Consider the following 15317-nt stretch of genomic DNA (forward strand, 5'->3'; position numbering starts at 1 on the left):
CCGATGGCCTGTGTTGTGAGGCTATCAGATTTGTAGTCGCTCTTGCTGTGATGGACCGCTTTAAGGAGGAAGAGCAGGGCAGAGGAGAGGACATTTTGAAAGGAAGCAGACTCGCAACACAAACTTCGAAGACTTAAACACTCAATCACATTTTGTGTCTGGAAACTGACTATAAGAATGCAAGTTCGTAGCACCCTAAATTGTCAACTGCCAAGCAGCCAGATGGGCTGTGCAAGGAGGAGAAGCTCTGTAAGACTTCTTCCTGTGACCAGGGCTGGGCCTAAGGCCAGCCAGTGTCCCAGCTGGGTGAGGGGACATCACCTAGGGAAATACAAGACCACCTGCCCCTGGAGCACCAGGGCCTGCCTGCCAAGACCAGTGTGCCCCGCGAGGGAAAGGAGAGTTATTGAGGGAGCAAGGTCTAAAGGGGAATCTGGTGAGTGGATCCCTGTAGTGATTTGTGAGGAGATAGCTGCTACACTGATTAGGTCATCACCAGTGTACAATTTAAAGCTGGCAACTCCCTTTGCCAGAGCACGCTGCAGTGAAGTAGTCATAGTTGACATCAGTGAGGTGCCGATCGGGCCATAGCCCATAAACAGAGTGACATTGATTGGCATCCCCGTATGCCAGAGGTGGCCACCGTGATGAATACTGTTGTGCCAAAAGGGCTATAGCCTGTGTGAGGAGTGAAGTCGGCAACCCCGTATGCCAGAGACGACCACCATGAAGATTTTTGCAATGACAATCAGGCCATAGCCTGTGTGTGTAGTGATGTTTGCAACCCTATTTGCTAGATGGTGCCACAATGAAGTGAAGGTTGCTGGTGTGCCAGTTGTGCCATCACCCTTGTACGGAGCAAGGTCGGTGACCCCGTATAACCACTAAGAGTCAAGTGCAGAAGGGTGATTTGGCTGAGTTGTGAAAGAACCATAGTAGGTTGGGCTCCAAGACATCAGGAGTAAAAGTCTTTAATCCCCATGGCTGGGCCTGGTAGCTCCTGCTTACCCTGTGGACATCTGAAAGGGGTTCTGACGAGGGGGGCAATAAGATTGGTCAGCTTATTTGGGGGCGGGGCTTAAGCAATAGTTAGGGACAGTTCATAGGGTCACAGGCGCACTTTCAGGCGCACTGATGCCCTGTCAGTCAATGTAGGTGGCATTTTCTCTGGCAGTGTAGGATGTACTTTTTTCCTGGGTTAAAACTTTCTGGTCAACTTGATTCCTTTTTTTAGGTCTCGCCTAGGCAGCGCGCATGCGCTGCACTAGGAGGGCCTTTAGCCATCGGTCTTCACTTTTCAAGCACTGCACTCGTGCTTGTGGAGGCATCCACCTTGCGGGAGCGAGCAGCGGCATGCCACAAGCACGAGTGCAGTACTTGAAAAGTGAAGACTGCTCTCCCAAGTGCGCGAACGCACACCACTCGCAGGCTCACCTCCTGCTCCCTACCTCATCTCCCTCTCTCTCCTTGCCCACACGTCCCAGCCACTCACTCGCTCCACCCTCTCCGTCTCCTTTTTTTAATGAACTGACAGTACCCTGGCCAGTCTTAAACATGAAATCAGAGCCAGCTTGTGTTGTGAAAAGAGCCCCCGTGCGTCCCCCCTTTCACACCAGCAGCAGTGAGGGCAGAATTTTTTCCGCTCGCCCAAGGCGCACTCCAAGCAAGGACCGTATCTGAGTGAAATGCTCTCCGGCATAATTTTTCCCAGCACCTACGAGCTCACGGGTAAATAGAGGCCAGTGCATTACAGTGTCCCCGCGCATGTCTGGCAACGAGAGACTAACAGCCAGTGCCAGTCCACCTGACGCGCTGTAAGGAAACAATAGCTCATGCGGATTAATACTTATCAATATAGTATGTAATCAAAAATAATAATAAAAAAAGAAACGGGGATTGTAAAAGATGTCAGAAGAAAAGGCAAAGCCATACACGTTGGTTCTTTTTTTGTGAAGAATGATCTTCGTTTATATTACTAGAATATTTACACAAAAAGGTGCACATAGATATACAATACAATTTTGACATTGTTTAATGTCAAAATTGTATTGTATATCTATGTGCACATATTACATACTATATTGATAAGTATTAATCCGCATGAGCTATTGTTTCCTTACAGCACACAATACCCAGGCTCCTTGTGGGTAGGGTTTCCTTGTTTCCCAATAGAGTCCACCTGACGCGGCTGGGCTGCCCTTTCTCGGTAGGCAAAAACGCTCACGCGTCAAAGTCGGGGTCTCCGTCTATCAAACAATACACCTGTGTCGTCACAGACTGTTGGCTGGACCACGGCTCCAAACCACGTGCGGCTGGGCCATGCTTTCCGGAGCAGAGGGAAGGTCTTTTCTGGAGGGGTAGCAGGTACAGTTTCTTCCGGGTCAGCACGGTTTCTTTAGGAAGGGGAGGCCCGTCTGCTTCTGGGCAGGTCATATCCTTTCTAACCAATCATAGCGCTTACTGGGAAGTACAAACACAAAGACACTCTTAGTACCGCCCCATAACCTGCCAATCAGTTTTAAAACTAGTTTTTCTGAGAACTTCCTCTCGTTAGTTACAGTTGGAACTTGGATGCAAAGTCTTGGTAATCTGTTTTGAGCTCTTTTGACCGAAGGTAAGACTCACAATCTGAACCGGCCGGCCCAATTCGGGGGTGGGCGTTGACATGGAGGTAAGTATACCTTTTCTTTTCTTCTGTTCGTTTCTCGGCCACGTAATTCCGATCCCCCTTTCTCCCGATCCCCTGAACCTTTACTCTATATTCTGTCATGTATGTTTTTATCCACTGACCATATACATCTGCGCACACCTTCATCCCCCTCTTTACCCTATATACACCTGCTAGTTTTTTGTGGCACGCGCTTTCCTCTTTACACTTTCTACTCAACTCGTAAGGCTCCAGACTACCGTTTGCACCCTTGCTCTTCCAGTCTCTGGCCCAATATGGCTCCACCCGTCAAATGACCACCCTACACATACTTTTCCCTCTACGAGCCTCTTGGCGCTAAACACCAACTCACTTTATTTGACGAACTGCGGTTGGTTTAAAGAGGCCAATATAAACATGTATTCTTTATTCAGCCCTATACACTTACTCTCCTTCTGTGGGACACACAGAGCCCATGTGTTGATCATCTAGTTCTACTTGTTTTCCTCTTGTTCGGGCCACTTAAATCCAAACACCATCTTCTCTAACAGTGACAGTCTTCACCCTCTATATATAACCTGTTCTTTGTTTACTACTTCCTTGGCCCTATAAAGCGTTTCCGTTTTCGGCAATGACTTCTGACCCTGTAAATCTCTCCGTTTCTTGGTCTCCTTTGGTATATCAGTCGCTGACCTCATATACATGTTCCATTCCTGGGCCAGTTCCCTGGTAATATATGTAAGCTGTGTTTTTATTCCTGTTTTCTGACTCGTTTGGTTTGCTATCTACTTGTACCAGCCTTTTACTTCATAAATCTCTTATTTCACCCTTTGCTCCTTCTTTTTCTGTGGGTTTTTAACCAGCCTCCTAAATACTTCTAGCCACTGGAATTATGTGACCAGTAAGGAACAAATTATGCAACATGGTTGACTAAATTATGTGGCAAGCAAAGGAAAATTATGTGGCATAATGCAACATATTTTATATTAGTTTTCCTTCAGTATTTTGTCATTCCTGCACGTTAACACTTTATGAGAAAAGGTTTCACCTCATTAGTACCACTCTGACACTGAAATACAAAAATAAGCAGCAGAAAGATGATCAGTCAACCTTTGCAAAGGGCCTTCCACTTTTTGGTAAGACATGTTGCTGTCTTTTAATAACTTGGGATCCGTTTGAGATGGAAACAATTTTTTGGGGAAAATCTGCAGATTATGCAGCAGGTGTTAGATTATGTGGTATGCATAGTCTTGCTTTATGACCTGTTCTGATACTTTTGACTTTCCATCAAAGTGTGTCATTCTTTAAACCGTATGCATTACTTTCCTATGTCAGTTTACAGACATACTCCTCCTCCGTACTTGTGCCAATCTCCAGCTCTTTGTGTGAACCTCTGCCAATGTAGAATCTGTAGAGTGGAGCTTTATTTATTAAGTTGAAACCTGTACACCTCCCTTCCTTTGTCAGTCTTACGACACTGTATAGCCACTCTTTCTATGCTCAAATACTGTACGCATTGTGCTCAGTCGCTCACTCTATTCCTGTGCCAGGACTCTGATTCTATACCCATACCCTCTTCCTGTGCAAGTCTAGGGGCAACTTCATTGTGCTGATGTAATTTATTTTATTTTATCTATGCTGTATTTTCTTCGCCTCCCCTACTTTCCTAACTCCTGATCATCACAATAACTTCACTCCTGTTCTTATTCTCCTTAATCTGTCTATGGCTTTCAACTTGGTGGACCACTATTTTTCTTCACATTTTGTTCCCTTACTGTATCTACAAGACAAAACAAGTTTTGCGCTGGAAATTAAATTCCTAAAAAAACATTTTGTGCTAGTTAGCATCACTTTTGTGACGCTAACCCAGCGCGAAATGTTTGAAATTCTACCCCTGAGTGTCATTCCATCTTAAACACTCTGCTCAATTATTGAAGAAAACCTCAAATCCACTGTGGGACCATTAGTGTCCAAGCAGAAGTGGAGGAGAAGGTGCCACACCCAAGCGTCCACAACACCCAAGAAAGACCTAATTAGAGGATGCTAGGTAAATAAACAACCATTGGCATAGCCAATACGTCTCGCCTTTGGGACCTTATAAGTGTTTAGTTATCCAGCACCATATCTTTGGTGCAACAACATCAACTGTTGCATGGCTAAACACTTATAAGTTCCTAAAGGCGAGACCTACTGGCTATGGCAATGCTTGTCTTTTATAAGAAAGTATAGGTTTTGCATAGAAGGAAATTGTCTGATAAAGCTGAAACGGTGTGATATGCAGGTAGGGTTGATTTAATAAGGCTGGTGGTATTATCGCAAGCCCAGGTAGGCCGTGTCAGGCCAAAGACAGAGTCTACGAATTGGGTGGTGGGCAAGAATTTGGCCTGCCTAATTGTAAATGTAGAACCAAAGGTAAGAGCGGGTGTATGGGAAGAGGGAGAAAACCGGAGCAAGTGGATTCTGCCATAGTACGGGCCTTACCAGTTAACGCGTTATACAAAGATGAGCCCGCTCCTGTTGTGAAAGCGCAGAGGAAGGGTAGTAGTGCGCCAAGAGAGCTGTGTTCTGCTAATACAGGACTGTAGAAGTAGGGAGGATGATGCTTGGGCTGGTGAGAGCTGTGTGAGCCCTGCCTGCTGAGAACACAATGAGCAGACAGGGACAGGAGGAGGCACCCTTAAATAGTGAACTCTCAGGCTGATGGGAGAAAAAGTGCTAATTATGGATAATATGACCTTGTTTACACTGAAAAAGAAAGGAACAATAAATATGCATAAACGAGCAACTGCTGGGGCTAATGTTTAGGTCGAGCCTTGCGTAGCACGCATGCGCTGCTCTAGGAATCGGCCTCATGGAATCACTTCAGCTTTTGTAGAAGCTCGTGCGTTTGGTGCTCACACGCTATTGGCCGTTGCGTCTGGCTTTAGCACGCAATTGGCCAAAGGTGTGGTGATGTCCCAGCTTTTTGGGATATGTTTACTCCCAGAACGTTTTGCTCTCGGGAGCCAGCAGCGGTGCGCAGGGGCCATCAGTTTTTAATTACCGTGGCCGCGTGTGTCTCTCACGCAGTCTCTCGCTCTTATTTTATCGGCAGCTGCAGTGCCTCCTTGGGTGGCCATGCTTTCGATTGTTTTGTTTTGACTCAGATCGAAGTGCTTCCCCCAAACACCTCCCACCCGTCTTTGCGTTTCCAGCTCGTGTCGGCGCCTGTTGCTGCTCGTAATTCATGGAATCTCTTAAAGAACAGGCAGAGCATGCAGCATGCTTGAATTTCAGAAACTTTGTTTATTAGTATGACTTGGGAGGCTGCGCAGCTCCTATTTTATCGGCACGGCACCCGCATCAAGGATACCGTGCTTCAGGTCGTCGTCTTCTTTTCACTGGCGTGGCTACATGCTGCCTTTGTTCTGTTTGGGATTCGCGGGTTTTTAGGACTCTGCTAGATGCTTTACAAAACCACCTATTCACTTCACGTTGGGGATCTATGGGAGTTTTTGGCATCGGGCCTGTAGTAGGGAACATGGCAACGGGTAAATCTCGCGTGGTGAGAGTGGGCGCAGTGTCTTCCCTTAACTAAAGTTCGCCAGCGCAGCAGCCTGTAGCATCTTGGAGAAGTGGTGACATCTTCTCCATAGACATATGCTGCATGCTCACACCGGTACCCAAGGACTCTTTACTGCTTTAAGCCTTCGCTTAGGTTATTTAACAGACATGTTGGGTGAAACAGAGGTCACAATGAAGTTTATCGTGGAAACAAAGGAGTCGAGACAGCTGCTTGAGCATCTTCGGTTGCACTGAGGATGATGGGCATTCAAAGACAACAAATGATGCCATAATCGATCACTGTGTTGTAAATTGGCAGCGATTGGCTTAGCATTAGCGGAATCCATCTTGTATTTAGAGGCTATCTTGTCCATTTTGCGGAATCCATTTTGTATTTCTGACAGCCATTTTGTTTGCCATGTGCTCACCATGTGATTTGTCCTCCCTCAGTGTTGACTGCTCTTGTAATCTGCCTAGAAACGAACTATATTTAGCATCTTCCACCTTTGCACATGCCCAGTGAGTTTTCAATTGTCCTTGCAGCTGTTAGTAGTATGTAACTGTCAGGATGTGTTTACTAGCATTGGCAAACTGTTAACTCCTCCTACTTGTCGACTGTGCATTTCTATATGACCTTATATGTACATAAAATCTTCTGCTGTACTTGTACCGCCCTCTTTCAAGCCCCTGTGTGGGTATAAAAGGACCATGCTCCTTCTGTTTGGTGTGCTACTTCATTCAATACCGAAGAGTGCTGTGTGAATGTAGTTCCACCTCATGAGGATTATTAAACTTTGTATTTTCTATTCCAGTTTCTGTGCCAACTTCTTCCTATTGGTCTGAGGACTCTGTTAAGAGAAGGGCGAACCCCTTGCACTGGTAGGCCTAGCTGAGGTCCACTTCTACAAATTGGCGGCCAACCAGTGGGGCTCATCGGCGACTCGGATGCCCAAAGAATTGGTCGCAACGAAGGATTGAAATCTCGCTCTGGACGCGATCGCTGCCCGATGAGACCCCGAGTCTTGGCAACCACGGCGTTTTTCCTTTCTTTCTGATCTGACCATCCAGGTGGTGCCGGTCCTCGACCGAGATCTCTTCTGTTGATTCGCCGTGCAGTGACCCTTTGGTCGATTTTAGAACTTGGCAGTTGGAACCTGGACACCAAGTGATTGGTAAGTGTCATTCTGCGGCGCTTGCTGTTGGTTTTTATGCCTGGGATTGGGAAGGTAGTTTAGTAACACTTACTGCGGCTTTTGTATTTTGGAATTTGTGTTGGCCAACTTAGATTTCTATGTGATTCATATATAAATTGCAATTTATATAGGCAGGTAATGAGGAGAATTTTCTCTATCTGAATTGATTTGAACGGCTCATTGTACTAAAGGTACCTCAAGTGCTACTTTGATTATAATACTGCATATTCTGCACTATTTTGGCATGCCTGTTTTTAGCACACTTCGTAGGATGTGTTGCTTTTGTAGTGGTACCAATTTGAGACTCGATGAAGCACAACCGGCCCCCCCGGAGGGGACGCCTAATAGGGATATGTATATTAAGCATGGTCTTTCTTCTATAATGTACAGCACATTATGGAATAAATACACTCGTAAGGATCCTGAGTTGTGTTGGCCTATGTATGGGTCATTTGATTTACGAAAGATTGAGTATGTAGAACAATGTCTGTGTAAGCGAAAGACTAGGCAAGATATGTTTGATTGTGTACGAATGTGGGAGAAAGAAGTGCGTGAACGAATGAAGCGTAAGCAAGCCTTGATTGAAAAAGAACAGCAAAAGAACATTTATGTGAAAGCATTAGAGCTGAAGAAATAAAAGAGTTAAAAGAGAGAGAAGATAGGGAGCTCAATTTACAGGTAACAGTCCAATACGCTGTTCGGCGGCCCCTTTATCCTATACTTAATAAACCACAGGATGATTCCTTATTATTAGATCGTCCTCCACCTCCGTATACTGTTCCTTCTGCCCCTCATGAGTCAGATGAGGACTCTAGTTCGGAGGAACACAAGGCACGAGAAACTCGTTCTATGTTGACCGCTGCGCGTTCGACCCAGCTTAGATCTGCTGCCCGTAAAGCAGTTCGTAGCATTGCCCCCGCCTCTGAACTTCTAGATAGTATGAAAGGGTGGCAGGAAAGGGAGCAGCTGTATTTTACTGAGGTGTTTGCCGCAGAGGTCCTTGAGCTGTTTAGGAAATATTCTGAGGAGTTAGAGCCCGACGATGTAGCAGTTAATTGTAAGCAAATGCGTGATGGACTTTTTGTTTTCCCCCAGGTGAATGATACAATCAGGCGTTTGGTTAAACTGCGTGTTGATGCAGTCCGTTTGTGAGAGGAGAAAAAGGCTGCAGACGTAGCAGCACAGACATCTCAGACCGGCATGGCACAAGCTTCTATCTCCGGAACAGATAAGACTATGATAGTTCATGCGAAACCTATGCGGGAGGCCGCGCCTTTGCATGTTCCTCCTAAAGGACAGGGTACAAGTGATGATAAGGCCTCTATCGATGCAAAGGGTTATTTTATTTATAATTGGGTTTACACTCCTTGGAATAGGATGGATGTCATGGCACTTAAAACTGCATTGCCTGATCCGCGGAAAAATCCAGCCGCTTTTTATGAGGAAGTTGACGGTGCTATTAGCTCTTGTACTATGACTTTGCCTGATATTGATTTATTTTTCGGATTGATATTACCGCCTGATATGTGGAGAACTGTTCGTAAAATTGATGAACGTGCAGCTTTTGGGGCGTTATGGAAAGAGTTTGAACAAATGGATGTAGAAAGGGAACCCGCACAGAAGCCATGTCAGTTAATTTTAGATCTTCCCGCAGCTATATTAGTTAAGTTAAAAATGATTATTCCCCCTAAACAGATAGATTGGACTGTTTTAGCGTCTTGTAAGCAAAAGGCAGATGAATCGGTCTCTGATTTCTTTACACGCTTTGAAGAAGCATTCCACGATTTTAGTGGCCAGTCATTGACAGATGACACGGGCAGACATCTGTTTGTCGATAAATATGTCGCAAACCTGTTGCCAGGAATAGCTAGTCGCTTAAAAGCCAGTGAGAGTTCATGGACTACCTCTTCTCCGGTTTCTCTCTTGACTATGGCTCAGTATTATGAACGCCAGGAATTAGAAGCAAAGGGTAATGAGGATAAGAAGACTAAAGAATTAAAAACGAAGGTTATGTTGGCTCAGGCTTATGGTCCGCCTTTTAGAGGTAGTGATAGAGGTGGACGTGGATCTTATGGTTCGTCTTTCCCTTCTTATACTCGTTCGAATTTGTCTGCTGACCAGTGCGTGTACTGTAAGAAATTTGGGCATTGGGCTTCTGATTGTCCGGCACTGTGTGCTCAGCAGTGTCCATGTGGTCGGGGACAAATGAGAAATCGTTCAGGATATTCAGGGCCTAGAGGAAGCACAGGTGATCATGCTAGGTTTGATGCTAATATACGTGGGCAGAATGGGTTTAACACTTTTGAAGAAACCAATATCAAATGTCCGACTATGTGCCGTCTGATTCTCAAGATTCTGCTTATGCATAGGATTGCCTAGGATGGGGTAAGGAATCAGTTAAAGTTCCAGTAGATCTGAGGGGTCCCTATGTTATAGCAAATCTTTTGGGTTCCACTGATCAGTTTCTGGTTGATACAGGAGCTACTCGTAGCGCCTTGTCTAAACAATTGGTTCCAAGGGCTCCCCTGTCTGGCTTAACCATTACATCGATAGGTTTCGATGGAACCCCTTCCCTTAGCCCATTGTCACAACCACTTGCATTCCATGTGGATAAATTTACTGCTCCGTGTCCATTTTTGCTTTCCCCGAATACACCAGACAATATTGTGGGTCTTGATATGCTCAAGTATTTCAGGGCTACGATACGATGTTCTCCAGAAGGTATACGTGTTATCTTGAATGACAACCATCCTGTGAAGGAGAGAGCTTGTCTTGTTAAAGAGGATATTGCATTAGCTTCACTCCCTAGTAATTTGTGGGCTACTTCAGACACTGATGTAGGGCAAATGGTTATTCCACCAGTACATATTAGTGTCAAGGAGGGCGCTGTGCTGCTACGTTTGCCTCAATACAAAATTTCACAGGAAGGTGAAGAAGCACTCATACGTATTGTCCATGATCTCATTGAAGTAGGGGTTGTTTAGGAAGTTCCTTACAATGTTTGTAACAGTCCGATTCTTCCTATTCTGAAAAAAGATACTGACACTAGGATTTACCGATTCATTATTGATTTGCGAGAAGTTAACAAGATTGCAGTACCACAATACCCCGTGGTTTCTGACATAACAACACTTCTTACTTTGGTTCCTCCGACAGCAACTACATTCTCTGTGATAGACTTGAAGAATGCTTTCTTTTCGATCCCTATTCATCCTGATAGCCGATATTTGTTCGGTTTCACTTTGAATAATCGATCGTATAGATTTTGTAGAGTTCCTCAAGGCTATACTGAGAGTCCTAGTATTTACAGTCAAGCATTAAAAAGACAACTTGATTCTTTTGTTTTGCCTGAAGGTGTGGCTCTCATACAATATGTCGATGACGTCTTTTTGGCAGCCGATACCCCTGAACAGTGTGAAAAATTTACTTTGTCCTTGCTATCTTTTTTTGCTTCCCATCATCACAAAGTGTCACGATAGAAATTGCAATATTGTAGACCGAAGGTAACCTACTTAGGTCACCTTCTGTCTAAGGAGGGCCGTGCACTCACACCAGATCACATTCAAGCTATTTTAGACACACCAGTGCCCCTTACTCAGAAAGATGTCAGTGCATTCATTGGTCTTACTTCTTTTTGTAGGCAATGGATATTAGGGTTTTCACACATTGTTAAACCCTTGCTAGCACTTTTGACTAAAGATACTCCAATGCCCCTCCCATGGACAGATGAATGTGAGACTGCTTTCCGACAGTTACGACAAGCTCTTTGTTCAGCACCAGTGTTAGGTACTCCAGGTTACACGAAGCCTTTTACACTCTATGTACATGAGAAAGATGGATGCGCATTGTCAGTTTTAGTGCAGACACACGGTGACAAACAGCGTCCCTGTGCATATTTTTCAGCAGTACTTGATCCTGTTGCTCGTGCGTTACCTGGATGCTTCCGTTCAATTGCAGCAACAGCTGTGTCAATACGTCAGAGTGAAGGAATAGTTTTGTCACATAAGCTGTTGGTGCTAGTACCCCATGCGGTTGATGCCCTTTTATGTTTAAAACTTTTTATTGAGACAAAACAAACCATGGGGGAGGGGGATAGGAGGCAGGATACATGGAACACAGTCAAAGAAGAGGGGATGTATCTCCAGAGGGTTGGCAATAGGTGGCGCGGTGGCTCAGAGGGAAGAACACAGTGACTGAACGCTAGAATTGCAAGCTGTGGAATCCCACGCGCGTATCCGAGACCTCAAAGCTGAGCAAGAGCATCCCCCCCATCAACACCTCAACAGAACACCATCCCCCCCCCCCATCCCCCATCCTCCCAGTAACAAAACAACAACCCTCCCCCCTCCCCCCCGTCCTATGGTCCCGCATCAAAGCAGCCCAAGCCAGGAAGCCCCGCACTCCCCCCCCCTCCCCGGGGGTCCCCATCTCACATGTAAGCTAGTCCGCCGGGGTCACCGGCGGCCTCAGCCTGAGAAGCCTAAGGTACCTCGGGCAGGTGAGCTCCCGGAATTCAGTGGACAGCAGCGCTAGAAAGGGTTGCCATAGCTCTTCAAATTGGTCTATCTCCCCCGCAACCGTAAGCGACAGCTTCTCCATCCCCAGCACGTGCCAGAGCCTATGCAACCAACCGGTGATGGAGGGGACGGTGGATGTGCGCCAGTGGACTAGAATGTTCTGAACCGCAGACCCCAGCGCTATTGCAATCTGCCTACCCCTGCGGGACTTCAGTGGGTACATTAGGGCATTGGGGAGGCCCAGCAGGACATACGCCGGGAGACGCGGCAGCTCTATCCCAAAGTGCTCATCCACCTCGTCCAAGACTTCTTTCCAGTAGGCGGTCAGCACTGGGCAATCCCATAGAATGTGTGTAAGGGTACCTTCCTGCCCGCAGCTCCGCCAGCACCCCTTGTCAGTGTGTTTATGCATTTCATACAGTCTCTCCGGGGTGTAGTACCAGTATGTGGACACCTTAGTGAATGTCTCCGTAAGGCCCGTGTGGTATGCAGAGTGCCGAGCCCGATACGCAATTTGGTCCCATTCCTTATGGCTGAGTGTCCTACCCAATTCCCTGTGCCAGCGCTCCCTCCCCGGGTTGTAGTAGTGAAACGGCGGGGGTTGTAGGTGTTTATACAGATCAGTGATCAGTTTAGCGTCGGAGGTCCGAGTAGCCAACCACCGCTCGTACGGTGTAATTGGACGGGCAGCGGTGGCACGCACCTGAGGCTGGAGGGCCCAATGCCGAACTTGCATGTAGCGCAATCTGTCCAGCTCCGTCAGGCCGAACTCCTGGCGGAGTTGCTGAAAAGGAACCACGCCCTCCGGACCATAGATCTGGAAGAGTGCCCTGCAGCCCGCCCGTACCCAGTGGGAGAAAACCCCCGGCTCCATCCCCGGGGAGAAGTCCGGGTTGCCCGCAATGGGCGAGAGCGGCGAGGGGAAGGTGGTGAGGCCCCGGGTTTCGCAGACCGCGTCCCACACACGCAGGGGGACCCGCGTAACAAAGGAGGCGTAAAGATTAGGGGGGCGGTGCGTGCGGCGCAAGAATGGGACCTCTTGTAAGGTGCGGCCCGCCACTGCCTGGTCTTGAAAAAGCCAATGTTTGTCGGACTCCCACCTGCTCCACTCCACCAGGTAGCGAAGCTGTGCCGCCTGAAAGTACTTACGGAGGTCCGGAATGCCGAGGCCCCCCGCCTCCGGAGCGAGCGTGGAGAGGACTCTCTTCATGCGTGGCCTGCGGCCCTGCCAGACAAAGCGAGAGATGTCAGCCTGCATTTGTCGGATCCAGCCCACCGGGGGCTGGAGCGGAAGGGCTCGGAAAAGATATAGTATCTGGGGCAGCACCGTCATTTTGACCGCCGCGATTCTCCCCAGCCAGGACAGCAGGCCTTTGTTCCATCGGCCAAGCTCGTCCTTGATCTTCCTGCTGAGGGAGGCATAATTGGCCGTAACCATCTCCGATAATGTAGGCGCCAGCAAAATCCCCAGATACGGCACCGTGGACGAGGACCACTGCATGGGGAAGAGCCGTTGAAGATCCCTCCTGGTGTCCGCAGCCAGGGACACGTCTAATGCCATCGACTTGCTCATATTCATTTTGAAGCCGGCCACCCCCGCAAAGGCGTCCAACTCTCGGAGGCAAGCAGGTAGCGACCTCCTAGGGTCATCCAAAGTCAGCAGGACATCATCCGCGTAGAGACTGACGGTGTGGACGTACCGGCCCATCCGGACCCCGACAGCATCCGGATTATTACGGATCCTCTGAGCAAACGGCTCCATGTAGAGGGCAAACAGGAGCGGCGAGAGAGGGCAGCCCTGCCGCGTGCCGCGCTCGATGGCGAAGCCACCAGAGCTACACCCGTTTACCCGCACCGACGCTGAAGGATGCTTATAGCAATTAAATACCATGGTGCGGAACTTATCGCCGATTCCCAGTTTTGTGAGGACCCGCTCAAGATACGGCCAGTGAACTCTGTCGAAGGCCTTCTCCGCATCAACGGACAACAACATCCGCTCCCCCGAGATCCTTGAGGCCTTCTCCAGAACATGCACCACTCTCTTGGTGTTGTCAACCGTCTGTCTACCGGGCACAAAACCAGCCTGGTCCGCCTCCACCAAATCGGGGAGGCGTGGACCCAGCCTGGATGCGAGAATCCCCGTGTACAACTTGAGGTCGACATTTAGGAGCGAGATGGGCCGGTACGAGCCGCAGAGGGCCCGATCCTTCCCAGGCTTCGGGATTACCGCGACCGTCGCCCTCAGGAGATCCGGAGGGATGGCTCCCGGTTCGGAGAAGGAGTTAAACAGCCGCGTAAGGACAGGGGCCACGGTCGTGCAAAAAGTCTTGTAGAATAGCGACGTGTACCCGTCCGGGCCCGGGGCCTTGCCATGTTTCAGCCGCGCGATAGCCGAAATCACCTCCTCCATATGGATGTCCCGCTCCAGGTGGTCAGCCTGAGCCGGGTCCAGTACCGGGAGGGTCACCGACTCCAGATAGCTATCGGCATCCCGTGGCGAGGAGGGCTCCTCAGCATATAGCGCCTCGTAGAAGCCGCGGAAAGTCTCCGCTACCTCCGCGTCCCCGGAGACAACCCCCCCGTCCGCACCCACCAGTTCTTTCACCACGCTGCGCTGTTGCGCGACCCGGAGCCGGTGTGCTAGGAGCTTGCCACATCTGTCCCCCCCAGTGTAGTAGGCATGTTTCAAGCGTAAGGCGGCGTACTCCGCCCTATCAAGATCCAGAGCCGAAAGGAGCTTCCTCGCTGCCTGCAACTGCCTCCATACCCTCGGCGCTCCCGTACGGCGGTGGACCTGCTCAAGCTCCCGGACTTGAGCTGTCAACTCATCCCTCTTCAGTTGCCGCTCCTTATTCTCGGCTGCAGAGATAGAGATGAATTCCCCCCGTAAGACGGCCTTCAGTGCCGCCCACTGTGTCGCCTGCGAAGTGTCAGTGTTGCTGTTGTGAGTGAGGTAGTCCCGTATGACCTCCCCGACGCGTTGTACCACCGATTTTTTGTGTAGAAGTGTGTCCCGGAGGCGCCACGCCCCCCGAGAGGGGGAGGCCGCCGGCCACCGGAAAACGCCGGTGACTGGAGAGTGGTCAGACAGGGACAGGACCCCGATGTCCGCCGCCGTGGCAGCGGCACGCATCGGTCCACTCACCAGAAGGTAGTCCAGCCGTGAGTAGGTGCGGTGTGCGTGCGAGAAGAAAGAGTAGTCCCTATCCGTGGGGTGCAGGGAGCGCCAGAGATCATGCAAGTCCATTTCCGCAATCCGGGCCTTCCCATCCTGGGACAGCTCCCCCGTCTGCGGAAAGCGCTGGGCCGATCTGTCCATCCCAGAGTCAAAGACAATGTTGAGGTCTCCGCCCAAGATAATGTGTCGGTCTGGGGAAGCTGTGACATCCACCAGCGCGGAATCTAGGAAGCGCTCCT

This window comes from Triturus cristatus, chromosome 6 (genome assembly GCF_964204655.1).
Source record: "Triturus cristatus chromosome 6, aTriCri1.1, whole genome shotgun sequence".
NCBI lineage: Eukaryota > Metazoa > Chordata > Amphibia > Caudata > Salamandridae > Triturus > Triturus cristatus.